This window comes from Anomaloglossus baeobatrachus, chromosome 3, assembly GCF_048569485.1.
Source record: "Anomaloglossus baeobatrachus isolate aAnoBae1 chromosome 3, aAnoBae1.hap1, whole genome shotgun sequence".
NCBI lineage: Eukaryota > Metazoa > Chordata > Amphibia > Anura > Aromobatidae > Anomaloglossus > Anomaloglossus baeobatrachus.
The window spans coordinates 498,939,279-498,962,474 of record NC_134355.1 but is presented as its reverse complement, the minus strand read 5'-3'; positions in this window follow the sequence as shown (position 1 = coordinate 498,962,474).

Below are 23,196 nucleotides of genomic sequence, written 5' to 3'. Positions count from 1 at the left end.
GAAAAAATCTTGAAATCCACTGTTGTGCCTATTTCACTTATGTCACGCCAACAGAAAGAGAGACGCATGATGTTTGTTAGTACCTATCACCCCTATATGCCCATGTTTAACCAATGCATTAAGAAACATTGGACATTTTTACAGGATGCATATCCAGATATCCCTGAATTTGGGACACCACCTATTTTATGTAATAAGAGATCTATAAACTTGAGGGACACATTAGTGAAGGCAGACATAGGCCAAATGAGTAGAATACAATCTCAGGGTACCTTGGCCCCAACTCGCCAGGGCACTTTCCCATATTTTGGTTGTCTACAATGCTCCAATGTTAAAAAAGGGAGAATACTTCATCCATCCCCGATCAGGTAAAAAATACCCTGTAAAAGGTTTTTTTACTAACAACTCATCATTTGTTGTGTATGTTATTATGTGTCCATGCGGTCTCGGGTATGTTGGGGAAACTACCCATGAATATCCATGATAGCATCTCCTAACACAAATCGACTATCAGATGTAAGAAGACTATGTTACCGATTCCATTTCATTTTATAAACCATGGACACTATTGCCCAGTTGCGATTTCAGGTGTTGGAGCAGATTATTATGCAACGGTGAGAGGGTAATAGGTCCAAACTACTAAAAATTTGTGAAGCCTACTGGATTTAGACTTTGCAGACCTTGGTGCCAGGGGGCATGAATAGAGAGCATGAGATATATTATGAATAACATGCTACTGACTGAATTGTATTTTGTCTTTTGTTACTTACCTACTTATCTTCTTGTCCTTAAACCTCTCTACTTATATGTCATATATAATAATTGTTTAAGTATATTGTCTTTTCTAAATGGCATGTATAAAATTCATGGTTATTCCACATTACCACCTTGATACATACTAGATGATTTTATATGCATCTACTTTCGTCAACCTCCATAGAATCACGGAGACTGCGCATGCTCAGTACTATATTTCACATACATTTAACTTTTGTCCATTTTTCAATATTTTGATAAATATATGCCTCCGGTTAGGAGGATATAGGTCACATATCTGTCACGCTCCCCGGGTCCTCTGCTCCGCTCCCCGGCTCACCTGCCACGCTCCCCGCTCTCCAGCCTCCATTAGCCGCGCTTCCCAGGCCTCCTGGTCCCCGCTCCCGGCGCCCGTCAGCTTCCCAGCCCCTGGCCGGCTCTGCTGCTTCCTCCTCTCAGCTTCCTGCCCTGGCTTCTGGCACCCGGGCCGCGCGCATGCGCATTAGGGCGCGCGCGCGGTCACTGACCCTTTCTTAAAGGGCCAGTGTCCACTGACAGGAAATGATGCACACAGGTACAGGGTATAAAGGGGATTAATGTCCAAGGGGGCGGGGCCTGTTCTTCGTGTTTCCCAAGCTAGGAGTCAGGTCTCCTTGTGTTCCTGTGAGATACTTACCTCTCTCTCTTTTAGAGCCGATCCTGCATTGCCATCCAGTCCTGCTGTATCTCAAACCCCGAACGCTGCCTATCTACCATCCTGACAGTCCGTACCATCCCGGTTCCCTGCGGTGACCCGCCATCTCGCTCCAACGGTTCCGGACCCTGCCTGACATCATCCCGGCTTCCGAACCTGAGCTCCGTCACCCGGACCACCATCAGTGACCCCGTGGTCCCAGGGACTTCTCCATTGTGTTCTAAGTGCACGGACTGTTCTGCTACCTAAAGTGCTCCGGCTACCGGACTCCGTTCCCTCTTCGGGGAGTTCGGCCCAGAGGATCCACCTCCCGGGTCTGCCCATCCATCTGGCCCTAACAATATCCTTCTATATGTGAATATTTTGTTTGTTTCACTATCGTATATTACGGCGGTCCACATATGCGCCATAGTACATTTGAATACCTTTAGGATGAGAGCACGTTCGGCAATCTCCGGCGGACTTTGGCGATTAACTGTGCATGCACATTATGAGTTTTAGGCTTATGATATATCACTAGCGACGGCTTTAAAGAGACCTTCCAACACAGAAATACATTATTCCGGAGCGCAACCATGTCCGCATTTCACACATCACATTATTGGTATGTACTAGGGGATAACATGAGATAGTTCTTGTTCACTATATATTGCAGAAAATAATATGATAACTGACAAACAGCATGGATTCATGAAAGATAAGTCATGTCTAACCAACCTGTTGGGGTTCTATGAGGGGGTAAGTTCAAACCTGGATATTGGTAATGCAGCTGATGTGATTTATTTGGACTTTGCAAAGGCATTTGATACTGTACCACATAATAGCCTTATACTAAAGCTCCAGAAGCAAGGACTAGGGGACACAATATGCAACTGGGTAAGGAATTGGCTAAAAGATAGGAAACAAAGAGTAGTCATAAATGGTACATTCTCTAAATGGGCTGTAGTCAGCAGTGGGGTGCCGCAGGGATCTGTGCTTGGACCGATTCTTTTTACTCTCTTTATTAATGACCTTGTGGATGGGATTGATAGTACAGTGTCAGTCTTTGCCGATGACACCAAACTATGTAGGATATTAAAAACTGACCTGGATAGTACAATATTACAAAAAGATCTGGATAAGATGTCAGAATGGGCAGATACTTGGCAAATGAGATTTAATGTTGATAAATGTAAAGTAATGCACCTAGGACGGAGTAATCCTATAGCTGCGTATACATTAAATGGAAGTAAGCTCAGGACTACAGAACAGGAGAAGGACTTGGGTATTCTCATTACAAATAAGCTGAGCAGCAGCACTCAATGTCAAGCAGCAGCTGCTAAAGCAAACAAGATTTTAGGGTGTATAAAAAGAGAGATTAGATCCCGTGATCCCAACGTATTGTTACCCCTCTATAAATCACTTGTAAGGCCACATCTGGAATACGGGATCCAGTTTTGGGCTCCACATTTTAAAAAGGACATTCAGAAGTTAGAGTCAGTTCAAAGGCGGGCAACTAGACTATTACAAGGAATGGAAGGCCTCCCATATGATGACAGGTTGAAAAAGTTAGATATGTTTAGCTTAGAAAAAAGACGTCTCAGAGGAGATCTCATTTATATGTATAAATACATGTGTGGTCAATATAAAGGACTGGCACATGACTTATTCCTTCCAAAGACAGTACTAAGGACTAGGGGGCACTCACTGCGAGTGGAAGAAAAGCGATTCCGAAACCTAAATAGGAAAGGGTTCTTTACAGTTAGAGCGGTCAGACTGTGGAATGCCCTACCACAAGAGGTAGTAATGGCAGATACTATAACAGCTTTTAAAAAAGGGCTGGATGATTTCCTCAGTACACAAAACATTGTTGGTTATAAATGACTTAGTGACTAAATGTAGAACTGGTGGAGGAAGGTTGAACTAGATGGACCTAGGTCTTTTTTCAACCTAAGTAACTATGTAACTATGTAACTATTATGGATATTTAGCCACTGTCTGAATTTTATACTGATATGTCCTTTGGATATGTTAGTAATAAGAGTCTTATTCATTTATATATTTAAAACAGCAACAGTTTGAATGGTCTAGTGTATGGACCTCCTTGTATACATGTTGCTATAGATGTTATACTTATATTATTATTTTGTTTCTTCTGCAGTCATTTGAATGAGAAGTTCTCCACAACAACTATCTACATAAAATATCTCTTTCTATCTTGTTTGATCGTTCACTCAAGTTCTGTGACCTACATTTATAGGTATTCATTATATACTGATTGTGCATGATATTTCTTCTTTTCCTTGAGAAACCTTTTCATGGGTGTATTTTGAATTGTGGCATTTATGTATTTTTTCAATTATTTACTTGGACAATGCTTTTCATTTGTTTGATGAGAGATATTATCTCATCTTCTGATTATTCTGTTAATTTTTGTTTCCATGTATACAGATAAAACCTTGACAAAGCAATTGTGCTGAACTGTTGGTTTCTTTGAATGTAAAGTCCACAATAAATATTGATTTGAACTTTGAATATACTTCGTCTTTTCACAATTTTTGTGCAAAACAGGAATCCCTTTATAATTATAGGTATAGGTTATGTATGAAACTCCACCTTCTCTTGAGTGTGCCATGTTTCTTTGAATTCGTTTTGTTGTCCATTTCCAACTGAGGTCTCATATTTCCAAGACTCTCTGTTAATGTAACTACTCTACCTCCCAAGGATTCCTTTGAGCCTATGCAGCTTGGACGGACATCCTAGGATGGAAAAATAATTCCCCTACCCCTAAAAGGGAGGAATATTTTTGCTGTAGTAAAAAATGACACTTTATTAGCATCTCTCTCGGTGTATAAAAATCAGCAGTCGGAAAACCTTTAGAGCCTGCTTGGTTGAGGGATTCCACTTTGGGTCTAAGTATTTTCTCCACCATAATGTCCCAGTGTCTTATACCTGCCGGAGTTAAAATAAGGGTCCAGGATGTACCTATTAAAGTTTTTCTAGATAGTGCTTCTGGAAGAAAAAATAATCAATGTCCCCTGAAGAAGTTGACGAAACGTGCGTTGGAGGCAAGAGGGAGACACATGGGCCAGCAGTCATATTGATATGTAAGTGCACAGGATTCGGTTCTGTATATGTACAATAAATAGAGTGTTGATAAGAAATAGACCTGCAATACTTAATATCCTTTGGGAAGCTGAAATTCGGTAGTGCACTTTTATTAGGCTTTTATTAGAGATATATTTAAAGTTGGCATTTGGTCATATATTAGCAGGTGTTATTTTTGAATAGCTAGATTTTAATAGGCACTTTTGCATTTCATGATATAATTCTGTGCATGTATTTATTGAGAATTGTCAGTATTGCTAAAGGGCTTTGAGATAGTGGATAGGTTTGTACATGCATTTGTACACACATGTGCATGTGCACATTACTGTATGCATAATTAGTGATAATTGTTTAGTATTTATGTACTCTGGTTCAATTTGTTTAACTCCCACACTGGTGGTATTGTCTTTTTTAATGGTATGTTTTTAAATGTAATGAATACAAAATATTAATTTAAAAAAAAAATGTGTTTGTGTCTATTGGTTCACATTTCTTAGGTTATTTTTCCTTTACTGGTATAGACATAGAACTGTGAGTCTGTTTTGATTGTAATATTTGTAATTACACATTTATAGATAAGAGAATTTTGATTACATAATCAAGAAACAGTTTGCTCGCACCTCCGGGTTAAGGGTGAACGAATTATCTAGTCTGATCCAGATTATTGCTATTTACTTGTCATCTCTCTCCCAAGGTGTCCTTATGGAATGTGTACATGGGTTGAGATTCCATATAGGGATACTCCATTCAGAGTGCATTTCTTGCTATGTGCTCAAAGACCTTCCAGCACAAGTTGTGTTAGACTTCCCTCGGTCTACATTACATTAACTTGTTGTTGACTGGAAGACCCAGGGCATAATAAATGGAGCTCCTACCGAAACAAACACTGTCTAGGGACCTGTATCTTGCCAATAATCACCAGTTTTCTGGATCCGTTCTCAAAGTTTTATTGATGCAGTCTTTGTAAAAGATTGAAAGGAGCTGTCACTGCACTGACCTTATGACTGCATGATAAGGTTGAGCCAGGGATTAAGTTGCCTAAGTGCAGACTGTATAATCTGTCTGGTCCTGAGAGACAAACTCTCAAGGAAAACATAATGAAGATTTTGATGAATGATCCCATTGAGCCATCTTCATCCCCTGTGGATGCAGTTTCTTCTTTGTCAAAAATAGGGAAGGCGAACTGTGTCCGGGTCTGGATTTCTGTGAGCTTAATCTGATTATGGTTCATGACCCGTATCCGATCACACTCATTCCAGACCTATTCAATCAAATTAGCAGTGCCAAATTTTTCTCCAAACTCGATCTCAGGGTGGTTCATAATCTGATTCGGGTCCAACACGGGAATGAGTTGAAGATGGCATTCCACACGCCAGAGAGTCATTTCGAAAATTTGATGTTGCTGTTTGACCTAACACACCTGCAGTTTTTCAACACTTTGTAAATGATCTATTTGCTCACCTATTGGTAAAATTTGTTATCATTTACTTTGATGGCATTCTCATTTATTCACAGGAACATCTGTTTTTGGACTATACAATTTCTTCGTATGGTTTTAGGATGCAACATTTTTTGAGGTTTGCAAATTATTACAGAATGTTTATTAAAAATGTTTCTGCCATAGCAAGAATTCTGACTGACATGATGAAAAAAGGTATTGACTGTTTAACTGGTTTGAGAGGGCATTATGCACATTTAACTGACTGAAAAAATGCTTTGCATCAGCACCCTTATTAATACAACCTGAATTGTCTGTACTCTTCATGGTGGATGCTATTGCATCAGAGGTGGGGAGGGAGCTCTGTTATGTCAAGGTCGATCTGTTTGTAAACGGAGTCCATGTGCTTTCTTTTCCATCCAAATGCAATTATGACATTGGTAATAGGGAACTACTCACTATTAAATTAGTGTTCGAGAATTGGCGACACTACTTGAAGGGAGTTTCCCATCCTCTTACTCTTATTGCTGATCATAAAAAAATCCTGTATCTCAAGTCAGCTAAATGTCTTACAGCAAGACAAGCTCAGTGGTAATTATTTTTCAACAGATTTAACTTTTTCATAACTTATCATCCAGGGTCTAAAAAACACTAAACCTGATTGTCCAGGTGTTTTCCAGAGCGGGTGCCTTGTGAGCAACCAGTGCCGCCAATCTACATTAAGTTTGGATTGATGAAGAAGTTTGTGAAAGCTCTACCAAACGAAGGAGAGACTTTTACCTACCTGTCTACAAAGTTTCAGGGACTCTTCAAAGCAGAAGTAAAAGAGGGCATTTTTGTGTGTTGAATATTTGGAAACTCATGAAGGCCAATGTGTTCAAAACAAAAATGAAAGCTGTTGAGAATAGGGATTGGGATTCTTTTTAAAACGTTGTAAAGAAATTTCCGGGAAATAACAAAGATCCAAAATGTAAGTCCATTAGTGAAAACATGCTGAAATATTTCAAAGTCTTGGGTTGTCTGATGAATTTGAGGTTACATTTTTTACTTTCCCATTTGGACTACTTTCCTGAAAATCTTGTGCTGTTAGCGAAGAGCAAGGAGAAATATTTCATCAGGCTATCAAGGAGTTGGAACGACAATAGCAAAGTAAATGGAACGTCAACATAATGTGGATCTACTGCTAGATGCCTCACACAGATGACCCACAGGCTCTCTATAAGAGAAAAGGTATCAAGAGAAGCTTTGAGAGAAAAACAGGCGCAATAATTAATTTCCAATAATTGTTTTACGCAAAATCATTACTTAACGGTAGAGATGAGCGAACCGGTCCCGGTTCGGCTTGAGTTCGGTTCGCCGAACGGAGGTCTCGTTCGAGTTCGGTTCGTCGAACGTTCGATGAACCGAACTTGAACCGCATAGGAAACAATGGCATGCAATCACAAACACAGAAAAACACCTAGAAAACACCCTCAAAGGTGTCCAAAAGGTGACAAACAACTCACAACACAACACAAACACATGGGAAAGTGACAAGGACATATACTCATGCGAAAACAAAAGAGCTGGACAAGGAAAAAGAGGAGGAGACACAGATATAGGCATGGCACGTCCTTCTAAAATCATGTAAAACACCGCAAGGTGACTCCAAGCGGAGTCTCCCTTTTTTCCAAAAATTGGGCCACACACACACCCACCACTTCAGTGGCAGCACTTGTGCCCCAGTTGTACACTTCACAGCTAGATTTGCATCAAGCACATTCAAAAATACGCCATACTTAACCATCCCCAGGATGACACCGGGGTAGGTAGCAAAGTCTTTCCTGATCCCAGCTCTGTTCATCTTGGATCATTTTTAAAAACAATGTAAGCAAGGGTTACTCCAAGCAGAGTCTCCCTTTTTTTCCAAAAATTGGGCCACACACACACCCACCACTTCAGTGGCAGCACTTGTGCCCCAGTTGTACACTTCACAGCTAGATTTGCATCAAGCACATTCAAAAATACGCTATACTTAACCGTCCCCAGGATGACACCAGGGTAGGTAGCAAAGTCTTTCCTGATCCCAGCTCTGTTCATCTTGGATCATTTTTAAAAACAATGTAAGCAAGGGTTACTCCAAGCGGAGTCTCCTTTTTTTTAAAAAACTTGGGCCACACACACACCACTTTAGTGGCAGCACTTGTGCCCCAGTTGTACACTTCACAGCTAGATTTGCATCAAGCACATTCAAAAATACGCCATACTTAACCGTCCCCAGGATGACACCGGGGTAGGTAGCAAAGTCCTTGCTGAACCATGACTTGTTCATCTTGGCTCCTTTTAAAAAACACAGCAAGCAAGGGTTTCTCCAAGCGCAGTCTCCCTTTTTTCCAAAAATTGGGCTACACACACACCCCATCAGTGGCAGCACTTGTGCCCCAGTTCTACACTTCACAGCTAGATTTGCATCAAGCACATTCAAAAATACGCCATACTTAACCGTCCCCAGGATGACCCCGGGGTAGGTAGCAAAGTCTTTCCTGATCCCAGCTCTGTTCATCTTGGATCATTTTTAAAAACAATGTAAGCAAGGGTTACTCCAAGCGGAGTCTCCCTTTTTTTCCAAAAATTGGGCCACACACACACCCACCACTTCAGTGGCAGCACTTGGGCCCCAGTTGTACACTTCACAGCTAGATTTGCATCAAGCACATTCAAAAATACGCCATACTTAACCGTCCCCAGGATGACCCCGGGGTAGGAAGCAAAGTCTTTGCTGAACCATGACTTGTTCATCTTGGCTCCTTTTAAAAAACACAGCAAGCAAGGGTTTCTCCAAGCGCAGTCTCCCTTTTTTCCAAAAATTGGGCTACACACACACCCCATCAGTGGCAGCACTTGTGCCCCAGTTCTACACTTCACAGCTAGATTTGCATCAAGCACATTCAAAAATACGCCATACTTAACCGTCCCCAGGATGACACCGGGGTACGTAGCAAAGTCTTTCCTGATCCCAGCTCTGTTCATCTTGGTTCATTTTTAAAAACAATGTAAGCAAGGGTTACTCCAAGCGGAGTCTCCCTTTTTTTCCAAAAATTGGGCCACACACACACCCACCACTTCAGTGGCAGCACTTGTGCCCCAGTTGTACACTTCACAGCTAGATTTGTATCAAGCACATTCAAAAATACGCCATACTTAACCGTCCCCAGGATGACACCGGGGTAGGTAGCAAAGTTTTTCCTGATCCCAGCTCTGTTCATCTTGAATCATTTTTAAAAACAATGTAAGCAAGGGTTACTCCAAGCGGAGTCTCCCTTTTTCCAAAAATTGGGCCACACACACACCCACCCATTCAGTGGCAGCACTTGTGCCCTAGTTGTACACTTCACAGCTAGATTTGCATCAAGCACATTCAAAAATACGACATACTTAACCGTCCCCAGGATGACCCCGGGGTAGTAGCAAAGTCTTTCCTGATCCCAGCTCTGTTCCTCTTGGATCATTTTTAAAACCAATGTAAGCAAGGGTTACTCCAAGCGGAGTCTCCCTTTTTTAAAAAAATTGGGCCACACAGACACGAACCCCTTCAGTGGTAGCATTTGTGCCCTAGTTGCAAACAGGATGTTTTGATTTGCATCAAGCACATTCCAAATCCACAAGCATTTACTCTCCCCAGGATGACACAGGGGTAGTAAATTCCTTGTGGATCCATGACTTGTTCATTTTGATGAACGTTAGTCTGTCCACATTGTCACTGGACAGACGCGTGCACTGAAGACACGTTCAGAGACAACGCTGGCAGCTGGACACGACAAAATCTCCAAGGCGTAACTGGAGAGCTCTGGCCATTTTTCAAGATTTGAAGCCCAAAATGAGCAAGGCTCCATTTGCAAAGTAATGACATCGATGTTCATTTGGAGATACTCCTGTATCATCCTCTCCAGCCGTTGACTATGTGTCAGACTTGTTGTCTCTGGTGGCCTTGCAAAGGACGGTCTAAAAAAATTATGAAAAGATTCAATAAAATTGCTGTTACCAGCACCAGATATGGTGCTACTGGTACGGGTAGACTGTTGGAGATGACGAGACCGTCCCATGTTTGTCAAGTTACAACTGGGAGATTCACTCCCCGCACCTGCACGGTTGTTTGGTGGAAAAGCCGAGCTAAGATCGAGTATCAGCTTCTGCTGATACTCCTGCATACATGTGTCCCTTTCTATGGCTGGAATTATGTCACAAAATGTGGACTTGTACCGGGGATCTAATAGTGTGGCAAGCCAGTAGTCATCATCACTTCTAATTTTGACAATACGAGGGTCATGTTGGAGGTAGTGCAGCAAGAAGGCGCTCATGTGTCTTGCGCAGCCATGCAGACCAAGTCCACGCTGTGTTTGTGGCATAGAGGTGCTAACCGTTCTTTCTTCCTTTGACATCTCCCCCCAACCTCTTTCAACTGAAATTTGACCAAGGTCTCCCTCATCCGCTGAGTCTCCCATGTCCATGGACAGTTCGTCCTCCATTTCTTCATGTTCTCCTGCACCTTCCTCAACATTTCGCCTGCTACCATGCACCCTTGTTGATCCCTGTCCCCCATGGTCCCATGCCTGCCCCGTTGGTGATGATGAACTTCTCAACCTTGGTGATGTTGTTGTCTCTTGCGTATATGAATCCTCCTGTAGTTCCTCTCCTTCCTGTTGTCCCACCCCCTGACTCCGAATAGTGTTTAGCGTGTGCTCAAGCATGTAAATGACTGGAATTGTCATGCTGATAATGGCATTGTCAGCGCTAAATATATTCGACGCAATGTCGAAACTCTGCAGAAGGGTGCATAGGTCCTTGATCTGAGACCACTCCATCAGGGTGATCTGCCCCACCTCTTCATCTCGTTGGCCCAGGCTATACTTCATGACGTATTGCACCAGGGCTCGGCGGTGCTGCCACAGTCGCTGTAACATGTGGAGAGTCGAAGTCCAGCGTGTCGCCACATCGCATTTCAGGCGATGAACCGGCAGGCCAAAACACTTCTGGAGCGATGCAAGTCGCTCAGCTGCGGCGGTTGAACGGCGGAAGTGAGCAGACAGTTTTCGTGCCCTGGTCAGAAGGCCATCTAGGCCATGATAGTGTGTTAAAAAGTGCTGGACAACAAGGTTTAACACGTGAACCATACAAGGCACGTGTGTCACCTTGCCCAGGCGAAGGGCCGCACCCAGGTTTGCAGCATTGTCGCACACGGCCTGACCAGGCTGCAGGTTGAGTGGAGACAACCATTTATTAAACTCAGTCTCTAGAGCTGCCCACAAATCAGTCGCTGTTTGACTCCTATTTCCAAGACATGTCAAGCTAAACACCGCCTGATGCCGTTGCGCTCTGCTGCCAGCATAGTAATGAGGGGTGCGTGCTTCCTTCTGCGCAGTGAGAACGCTGGTGGCCTGACCAGGCAGGCTTGGGGCGGAGGTGGAGGACACAGATGAGGTGGAGGAGGCAGAAGCAGTGGCGGAACTTGGACAGACAGATGATTGACATACAAGTCGTGGGGACGGCAAGACTTGTGCAGCAGACCCTTCACCATCTATCACCATAGTTACCCAGTGCCCAGTCAGCGACATGTAACGTCCCTGTCCATGCTTACTGGTCCAAGTGTCGGTGGTGAAATGCACCTGTTCACACACAGAGTTTCTCAAGGAAGCGGTGATGTTGTGTGCGACATGCTGGTGTAGTGCGGGCACACCTTTCTTAGAGAAGTAGTGGCGACTGGGCATCTGGTACTGAGGCACAGCGACAGACATAAGGTCTCTAAAATCCTGTGTGTCCACCAGGTGGAAAGGCAGCATTTCAGTAGCCAAGAGCTTACAGAGGGATAAAGTCAACCTCTTAGCTTTGTCATGGGTCGCAGGAAATGGCCTTTTATTTGTCCACATCTGAGGGACAGAGATCTGGCTGCTGTGTGTAGATGGTGTTGAGTAGGGAGTCCCTGGAAAAATGCAGGTTTGTGAAGAAAGTGCAGGCGGAGACATGATGTTGCCCTCATCCAACGTTGGTGCTATCAATGTCTGAGAGAGCTGTACACACGCACTTGTTTCCCCTTCCAAACCAACTGACGACCTACAAAGCAAACTGCCTGTTGCGGTTACAGTGGTGGAAGTTGTGCATGGAAAACCAGGTGTAACAGCTGTCCCCACAGTCCTAGAAGATGAAGAGCGCGCGGATGCACTGGAAGGGGCAGGCGGTGGATGGTTCGCTCCTCTAGGCCGCATTGCAGCACGGTGAGCTTCCCATTGGGACATATGATATTTATTCATGTGACGATTCATGGAAGAAGTTGTCAAACTGCTGAGGTTTTGCCCTCTACTAACAGAATCACGACAAATTTTACAGATCACATAATTTGGGCGATCTTTTGCTATGTCAAAAAAGGACCAGGCTATGCAAGGCTTAGAGGGTATGCGACCTGCTGAGCCCTCCCGACTAGTGCTGAGAGGCAGAGTGATGGCTGAGGATGCAGTTGTAGACATGCTACCAGTGCTCCGACTCTGTCCAGGAAGGCGCAAGGTAACTTCGTCGTCGGTTGCATCCTCCTCCACCGGCTCTGTTGACCTCCTCTAGTGCCTGACTGTGGGTTGACAGTAGGTGGGATCTAGATCTTCCTCATCATTTGTTGTGTTTGCACTCCCCTCACCCTCCAGACCGAGCCTCTTCTTGCCCTGACTGAATACTTAAGTTGTCATCCCAATCTGGTATCTGCGTCTCATCGTCATCAGTATGTTCCTCGTTGTCTATAACAACAGGTGTTACAGTTTGTGAAAAAGGGTCAACATTATGCTCAGAAACTTGGTCCTCACGGCCTGAATCAGAGTCACAAAGGTTCTGGGCATCACTGCAGACCATTTCCTGGTCTGTACTCACTGTTGCTTGGGAGCAGACCTCTGATTCCCAGGCTATAGTGTGACTGAACCGCTCTGCAGACTCACCCATCTCAGTTCCACCATACTGTGCAGGGCGGATGGAGACTTCAGAGCTGGGAGAAAGCAAGTTTGATTGGGATGACAACTCAGAGGACTGGTGTTTTTTGGATGCGGTAGTTGAGGTGGCGGAGAGGGCACTTGTTGGACCACTTGAGATCCATTCAAGCATTTTCCTTTTTTGGCCATCATCTACCTTTGTTCCAGTTGTTCGTGTCCATAAAAAAGGGAGCACATCAGATTGGCCACGGTAAGTAGTAGACATCTTACTTTTGCTGGAAGATGGTCTATCTTTAGCAGATGTTAATGGAGCTTTGCCACCTTCCCCACGGACAAACCCTTTTTTCCTTTTCCAAAACGCCTCTTCCCCTTTACACCAGCATCTGTCATTTTGCCACTCATGTTGATTGCGACAAGATTGTGCACTTAAAATGTGGTAGTAAAAATTGAGAGGTGGTGTAGATTGCAGCGGTGGTCTAGCTTTATTAACAGCAGAATAAACAACAATAATTATCACTGACAATGCAACTACGGCCCTTAAACTGGCAGCATAAATTGCTAGTATAATAGCTTTGTAACAATGAGCTTGGATGTTCAATGCAGACATGCTGCAAATATCTTTGCACTAGTGGGACAATACAGAAGTCCAACAGCCACGTTTAGGATGCCACTAAGTTCACTCAGTGTTTGCTAGTATAATGGCTTAGTAACAATGAGTTTGAGTGTGCAATGCAGGCAGACGTGCTGCAAATATCTTTGCACTAGTGGGACAATACAGAAGTCCAACAGCCACTTTTAGGATGCCACTATGTTCACTCAGTGTTTGCTAGTATAATGGCTTAGTAACAATGAGTTTGAGTGTGCAATGCAGGCAGACGTGCTGCAAATATCTTTGCACTAGTGTGACAATACAGAAGTCCAACAGCCACGTTTAGGATGCCACTAAGTTCACTCAGTGTTTGCTAGTATAATGGCTTAGTAACAATGAGTTTAAGTGTGCAATGCAGGCAGACGTGCTGCAAATATCTTTGCACTAGTGGGACAATACAGAAGTCCAACAGCCACGTTTAGGATGCCACTAAGGTCACTCAGTGTTTGCTAGTATATTGGCTTAGTAACAATGAGTTTGAGTGTGCAATGCAGGCAGACGTGCTGCAAATATCTTTGCACTAGTGGGACAATACAGAAGTCCAACAGCCACTTTTAGGATGTCACTAAGTTCACTCAGTGTTTGCTAGTATAATGGCTTAGTAACAATGAGCTTGAGTGTGCAAAGGGCAGGAGGGTACAGTGACAGGGTTGTGAGTCTGGGTAGAGGAAAGGAAGCCTGCCTTTCTATCCCTCCTAATGGGGAAATGCAGCGAGGAAATCCCTGACCTTAGCTACACAGACGCTGTCATCTTGTGTAGCTGTTAAAATCTGTTTTCACTGCCCTGACTGTCACCTATGGCTCTGACCCTGCCGGTATTAGCCCTTAAAAGGACTAATAGAAACTTCTATCCCTATTCTGTACAGCACTGTGTATAGAGCATACACAGCAGTATCGGAGATAGGAGCTGCGCCAGCGGTGACTGACACCAAGGACGCAGAAGGCAGATAATGGCGTGCTGGAGGAAAATGTCCGTTTTTATAATGCAGGGACATGTGACATGGACATCCTATCACACATGCCGTTGCTTCTCTGGCTAAAAGTCCACTTAGCTGTGTGTGTGTCTGGGATTTGCTGACATGCTGGCCCGCCCCACTACATGCGCGCGCTTAGGAAAGGAAGACAAGGAAAAAAAAAAAATGCCTATCGCCATTATCCATACAGCAGTGATCTGAATGCGCTGTTTCCGCACACTATACACTGAAATTTCATAATTGTGTGAGTCACAGAGTGACTTACACTATTACAGCGGAAAGCCAGCTAGTAATTAGCTGGTCTTTTTGCTGCTAGAACCATTCTCGAACGTATCTAGAACTATCGAGCTTTAGCAAAAAGCTCGAGTTCTAGTTCGATCTAGAACAGCCCCCAAAATCACTCGAGCCACGAACTGGAGAACCGCGAACTGCAAACCGCGCTCAACTCTACTTAATGGTTAAAAATAGAAGGTTTTTTTTTTTTTTTAAGACCAGGGCATAAGAACACATAACAATCAATCATGGGATTTGAAACAATTTTCATAAACCAACAAAATTTTGCATACATTATCTTTGCTATTATTTAAATTGCTATTTATTACTATTATTATTGATAACAGTAGTAATAATAATACTAATAATACTACTAATAATAATAATAATAATATGTTGTACCCTACTCTCAATTTCACTGTAGACAAACATACCCTGTCATTTTTCATTTCGGCCGTGTATCGTACCAACATTACTATAAAATAGCAATAATAAAAAATTCTGCAAGTAAAATATTAGCTATTTCTTTTTATATAAGGATCCATTCTTGACATTTAAATAAAATTAAAATTGCCTGAATAGATTTTAGATTATCTTCTAAAAGTGAATTAGCATTTTTCTCTTTCCGATTTCAAAAGTAATTTTGTCAATGTGACCCTATTTCTTTAATATGGTTATATTTTACTTGAGAGATGTATTGCCTTTTAGCACTGTACACACTAGGAAAGTTAGATCAAGAATAAAAAGCTGAAACAAAACTTAGGTAAACATGGAAAATATGCAATATCTATAGCAAATAAAATTACAGTTAGTAGAACGAAAAACTTGAAACAAGCATTATGTATTCTTAGAATCCTGTAGTTTCTTGAATGCCTTTATCTCTTCCGTATATGTTGAAGCATTTTTGTTTATCAGTGTTAAAGACAGGAAATGCGCAGAAATAATGGGATCCAACAGAAAATAATGGTTTTACAGTCTTTTCTATAACATTTTTATACAATTCCTAACAAACTATAACATATATCTTAGCTATTAAATGATTGCACATTTAATATGAAAGGAAGTGAATCATGGGCAGAAGTACTGGCTCCCTTGGTTATAGACATTTTATACTGTACTCTAGGATGCCTCTTCATGAATATGTAACCATTGAAGATGAGCAAATAAGGCAAAATTCAAAGTTGCTAGTTCCTGTATTTTTCCGTTATGCTAAGAAATAATTCTTAATAACTTTAATATCTCTTTTCAGTTCACAGAGCCTAATAAACATACTCACTTCCCTGCTCAACTCCAGTACCTCCGCTCCTGATTATCACCAGCTTTGATGGCGGCTAGTGTTGCTTTTTCCTTATTTCTTGTAATAGTTAGGGCTCATTCAGATGTCTAATTTTTTCACTTATAAGAAAAACAGACGGATTTGTTTGGATCAGACTTTCATCAAAATTTGATCAGATTGTGGTCCGAGTGTTTTCAGTTTTTCTCATACATGGAGGAAAAAATCAGTGAAAACCATGGATTACTGTACATCTGAATGAGCTCTTAGGTTGTGTTTGGTAAATATTTTGATGAGCATAGTCATTTTAATTTCTGCAATTTTCATTATCTTTTCAAGTAATGCTTTTCAACATTTGTAAGTTGAAATACCCATAATAAACTACTAATTTATTATTGAAAGTGGTGCTCCTAGAATAAGATTAAGTGGCATCACTGATATAATTCAAACAACAGCCCGTACTATTCACATCTCAGGATGGGCTGAAGACTGAAGAATTACAGGTCCTAAGATGAGGATCTCAACTGACAAGAACTGTATCACACATGCCTCAGTCGGTGGCTGGGAGCACAGCTGTAATATGAATAAATGTTATAACCCATGTTATGCTCAGCATAGCTATGCAAGTCTCAAAGGTTTACAGCAGCACATGGAAACTGACTGTGCCCAACTAGTAAACAATTAAACATTGAAAAGGATAAAGTTGGCGATATCCCCTTTGTGCTCAACAAGTAGGAGATATATTTCTTCACGTATCACAATCATGCTCACAGCTGCTGACTGAGGTATGTGTGATACAGTTCTTGTCAGTTGAAATACAGTTTGCTAGAGCTGTAGTCTTCAGTCTAAAGCCTGCACAGTCTAAAGCCTGTACTGCCATGTGACTAGGATTGGCTGAAGTTTATTTACTTATTTAAAAATAAATATTTCAAAAAGTACCTTTTCAGTAATTATTAATTTAATAAAATGTGAAAAAATATGGAAATATATCTTTAAGGAGACATCAATGAAACACAAAGTTTTTCGTACTTTAATATATTAATACTACACTAAATATCAGAGATGACACAGTACTGAGAAAAACTAAGTACACCCTCTTTGAGTTAAAGGGTTTTGTATACCAGGGCATAATAAAAGAAATCTGGTCCCTAGAACAATTTTAAAGCGAATCTGTCACTAGTTTTTGCCACCTAAACTGCAGCATAACAAAGGGGCATAGATCTTGATTCCAGTGGTGTTTCACTTACTGGGCTGCCTAGTGTAGTTTTGATAAAATCACTGCTTAATCAGCAGTAGATTATCATTAGAGGACTTCTTAGCCTGCTTCCAGGTAGTCCAGCATATTCATGTGCTCTGTATAACTGCTATATCTGCAGAAGAGAAAACATTGATTTTATCAACATGGAAGCAAACAGCTCAGTAAATGACACATCACGGGAATCAGTGTCTCTGTAACAACATTATGCTTCTTCTAGATAACGCAGGAAAAACCTGGTGACAGATTCCCTTTAATTATAGCAAATTAGACCTCAGATGAACAAAATTCATTAGAATTACTGTAAATTGTGTGAAAAATAAAATACACCCTTACTAGTTCCATATGTAGCAGCCTGGTATTGCTAATCAAATACGTGTATATATTGTTAATCGGCAAGTGGGACTACCTCTATAACAGCATATGTTTTGACATTTTACTGCTCATTAGCTTTCAGATATGTTTTAACACATTGCTGAAAAAGAAAGAAATTAGCCATCTTAGAGATGCAGGAAGAGTATGAGGTTGATTCCAAACAATTTGGAATCAATCATTCTACAGTGAGAACAATTAAGTGGAAACATTCAATGCATTGACAATTTTCCTAGGAGTCAACATTCCAACAAATTCACCCTGTAGCTGAATAAATTACAATACATCTGAAAATATGTACTTTGGACAGATGAGGCCAAAGTGGATATACATTATATCACTACAAACATCATATAACAATTGTCAAGTACAGTGGTCGAGTTGTGATTATTTTGTTTGATTTACAGCTGAAGGAACAGCCCCATTACTCACCTCGAGCTTGATGATGGCTATGATTTTTTGGCAAATCACATCTGTTATTAACCCCTTATGTTACCTTGATTTCCACCACACCATGGCAATCAGCATGAGTTGACTAAAGTGCCGGAATTGGCGCGTCTAACACATGCAACAAATCTGGGGTGGCTGCAAGTTGCTATGTTTAAGCTGGGGAGGACTCAATAACCATGCTGAGAATACAAGCCCCAAGCTGTCCACTTTATCTTTGCTGGGTATCAAAATATGGGGGACCTCACAATTTTTTTTAAAATTATTTGTTTAAATAAGTAGAAAAAAATGTCATGAGGTCACTCATATTTTGATACACAGCCAAGAAAACGCTCACACCTGGGGCTGTAGCCTGAAGCTGTCTGTTTCATCTGCACTGGGTATCAAAATACGAGGAATTCTGGGACATTTTTCCAATTATTTATTTATCTTTACACTCCACTTCCTGATCCAGACAGCTAGTGTGATGATAATCAATCACACACATGGGCATAGAGGGTGGGCAGGAGAAGCAGAACTGCAACCAATCACAGATACTGCACTGCATATTCATGAAATGTAATGACTGGGCCATGAAGCTGTGTGACAGCTGTTAGGAGCTATAAGTATAATTCTCCTGCTTTAACCCCCATAATACTCTGACAACATTATTCCTAGAAACCATATGTGAGTTAGAAATGCATCCAGGCATTCTCCTCATGCTGTTCACATTCAGTTTCAGCACTTTTCCATCCATTACAGCATTTTTACAGCCTAGCCATACCTACCTCCAAGGTTCTCCAGAAAATTATTTGAGTTTCCCACCGACTTGCATTAGGTTCATTATTCGGTACAAATACACAAATAATAGAAATTATTCAACACGAAGAATCCGAACATGAATATTTGACTACATACCCATCTTTAGTTATTTCTTAATTTTATAACATCCGTACTTTTGTGAAATACCAGAAACTCCTGTTAAGGCCTCTTTCACACATTCGTGTTTCAGGTACATGCAACATCAGTTTTTTTTCATGGATGCCACATGTACCCATGTTATTCCATGGGCTAACACACACATCCGTGTTTTCACACTTACCATGTGGCCCTGCATGTACACACGGAGACATGTCGGTTTTTTCTCTGGTAGCACGGGTGTCACATGAATCGAAGACTGATGTGATATGTGATAGCATCACTGTGACACGTACCGGAGAAAACACATGTCTTTGAAATAAAATTATTTTCTATACACACCGGTCTCCAGCGCTCCACTTTTCGGTGCTGCTGTCACTTGCTTTCGATCCTTGCTTATTATGGTCATACATATTCATTGCACCATGGACCTGGAAGCAGTAGCATCGCCGGAGACATCAGCAGTAGGGACAGCAGTGGCGGGGACAGGTGTGTTTCCAGCAAGCATTGTGTGTGTAGTGACATCAGGAGGTCATCAGGGTATCTAATCAACTCAGATGACCTCCTAACGATACCCATGCTACCACGAGTGTTGCAACAGTGACTTCATGAGTTTATCAGAGTTCATTGGGAACTACGATGAACTCATGATTAGAGTTGAGCGCGGTTCGTGGTTCGTGGTTCTCCAGGTCGCGGTTTGAGTGATTTTGGGGGCTGTTCTAGATCGAACTAGAACTCGAGCTTTTTGCTAAAGCTTGATAGTTCTAGTTACGTTCGAGAACGGTTCTAGCAGCAAAAAGCCAAGCTAATTACTAGCTGACTTTCCGCTGTAATACTGAAAGTCACTCTGTGACTCAAACTATTATAAAATTTCAGAGTATAGTCTGCGGGAACAGCGCGTTCAGATCACTGCTGCTGGAATAATGGCGATCGCCATTTTTTTTTTTTCTGTTCTTCCTTCCCTCCCTAAATGCGAGTGTAGTGGGGCGAGCCAGCATGTCAGCCAATCCCAGACACACACACAGCTAAGTGGACATTTAGCCAGAGAAGCAACGGCATGTGTGATAGGATGTCCATGTCACATGTCCCTGCATTATAAATACGGGCATCTGCCCGTCTGGACGCCATTATCTGCCTTCTGCGTCTGGGTGTCAGTCACCGCAGGTGCAGCTCCTGTCTCCGATACTGCTGTGTACGCTCTACACACATTGCTATACAGAATAGGGATAGAAGTTTCTTTCAGCCCTTCTAAGGGCTAATTACAGCAGGCTAAAGCTGGTGTCACACATAACGACGACGACAACGACGTCGCTGCTACGTCACCATTTTCTGTGACGTTGCAGCGAGGTCCCGTCGCTGTCGCTGTGTGTGACATCCAGCAACGACCTGGCCCCTGCTGTGAGGTCGCCGGTCGTTGCTGAATGTCCAGCTTCATTTTTTGGTCGTCACTCTCCCGCTGTGACACACACATCGCTGTGTGTGACAGCGAGAGAGCGACGAAATGAAGCGATCAGGAGCCGGCACTGGCAGCTGCGGTAAGCTGTAACCAGCGTAAACATCGGGTAACCAAGGGAAGACCTTTCCCTGGTTACCCGATGTTTACGCTGGTTACCAGCCTCCGCTCTTGCTGCCAGTGCCGGCTCCTGCACTGTGACATGTGGCTGCAGTATGCATCGGGTAATTAACCCGATGTATACTGTAGCAAGGAGAGCAAGGAGCCAGCGCTAAGCAGTGCGCGCGGCTCCCTGCTCTCTGCACTGTGACATGTAGCTGCAGCACACATCGGGTTAATTAACCCGATGTGTGCTGCAGGAGAGCAAGGAGCCAGCGCTAAGCGCGGCTCCCTGCTCTCTGAACTGTGACATGTAGCTGCAGCACACATCGGGTTAATTAACCCGATGTGTGCTGCAGGAGAGCAAGGAGCCAGCGCTAAGCGCGGCTCCCTGCTCTCTGAACATGTAGCACAGCGACCTTATGATCGCTGCTTCTGCTGTGTTTGACAGCTAAGCAGCGATCATAACAGCGACTTACAAGGTCGCTGTTACGTCACCGAAAATGGTGACGTAACAGCGACGTCGTTGTCGCTGTCGTTTAGTGTGACACCAGCTTAAGAGCCATAGGTGACAGTCAGGTCCGTGAAAAGAGGTTTTAACAGCTACAGATAAGAGCGTCTGTGTAGCTAAGGTCAGGGAGTTCCTTGCTGCATTTCACCATTAGGAAGGATAGAAAGTGAGGCTTCCTTTCCTCTACACTGACCCACAACCCAGCCACAGTACCCTCCTGCCCTTAGCACTAGAGTTGAGCGCGGTTCGTGGTTCGTGGTTCTCCAGTTCTAGGCTCGAGTGGTTTTGGTGCCTGATCTAGATCGAACTAGAACTCGAGCTTTTTGCAAAAGCTCGATAGTTCTAGAAACGTTCGAGAACGGTTCTAGCAGCAAAAAACAAGCTAAATCATAGCTTGGTTTCTGCTGTAATAGTGTAAGTCACTCTGTGAATCACACTATTATCACATTTCAGTGTATAGTGTGCGTGAACAGCGCCTTCAGATCACTGCTGTTTCTATAATGGCGATCGCCATTTTTTTTTTTTTTTCCTTGTCTTCCTTCCCTAAGCGCGCGCGTGTAGTGGGGCGGGCCAGCATGTCAGCCAATCCCAGACACACACACAGCTAAGTGGACTTTTAGCCAGAGAAGCAACGGCATGTGTGATAGGATGTCCATGTCACATGTCCCTGCATTATAAAACCGGACATTTTCTTCCAGGACGCCATTATCTGCCTTCTGCGTCTTTGGTGTCAGACATCACTGTCGCAGCTCCGTCTTCCTGAGTCCTATAGCCGATACAGCTGTATGCGCTGCATACACAGCGTTAGACAGCATACGGAGAGCACTTTATAGCAGTCCTTTTAAGGGCTCAAACCGGCAGGGTCAGAGAGCCATAGGTGACAGGTCCTGCAAACAGCAACAGCGTCTGTGTAGCCAAGGTCAGGGATTTCCTCCCTGCATTTCACCATTAGGAGGGAATAGAAAGGCAGGCTTCCATTCCTCTACCCAGAGCACCACAATCCTGCCACTGTACCCTCTTGTCCTCTGCACACTCCAACTCATTATAACTAAGCCATTATACTAGCAAACACTCAGTGTACCTAGTGGCATCTTATCTGTGGCTATTGGACTTTGCTATAGTCCCACTAGTGCAAAGACATTTGCAGAGCACATCTGCCTGCATTGCACACTCCAACTCATATCTAAGCCATTATACTAGCAAACACTCAGTGTACCTAGTGGCATCCTATACGTGGCTATTGGACTTTGCTATAGTCCCACTAGTGCAAAGACATTTGCAGAGCACATCTGCCTGCATTGCACACTGCAACTCATAACTAAGCCATTATACTAGCAAACACTCAGTGTACCTAGTGGCATCCTATACGTGGCTATTAAACTTTGCTATAGTCCCACTAGTGCAAAGACATTTGCAGAGCGCATCTGCCTGCATTGCACACTCCAACTCATAACTAAGCCATTATACTAGCAAACACTCAGTGTACCTAGTGGCATCTTATCTGTGGCTATTGGACTTTGCTTTAGTCCCACTAGTGCCAAGACATTTGCAGAGCACATCTGCCTGCATTGCACACTCCAACTCATAACTAAGCCATTATACTAGCAAACACTCAGTGTACCTAGTGGCATCCTATACGTGGCTATTGGACTTTGCTATAGTCCCACTAGTGCAAAGACATTTGCAGAGCGCATCTGCCTGCGTTGCACACTCCAACTCATAACTAAGCCATTATACTAGCAAACACTCAGTGTACCTAGTGGCATCTTATCTGTGGCTATTGGACTTTGCTATAGTCCCACTAGTGCAAAAACATTTGCAGAGCGCATCTGCCTGCGTTGCACACTCCAACTCATTATAACTAAGCCATTATACTAGCAAACACTCAGTGTACCTAGTGGCATCCTATACGTGGCTATTGGACTTTGCTATAGTCCCACTAGTGCCAAGACATTTGCAGAGCGCATCTGCCTGCGTTGCACACTCCAACTCATTATAAGTAAGCCATTATACCAGCAAACACTCAGTGTACCTAGTGGCATCCTATACGTGGCTATTGGACTTTGCTATAGTC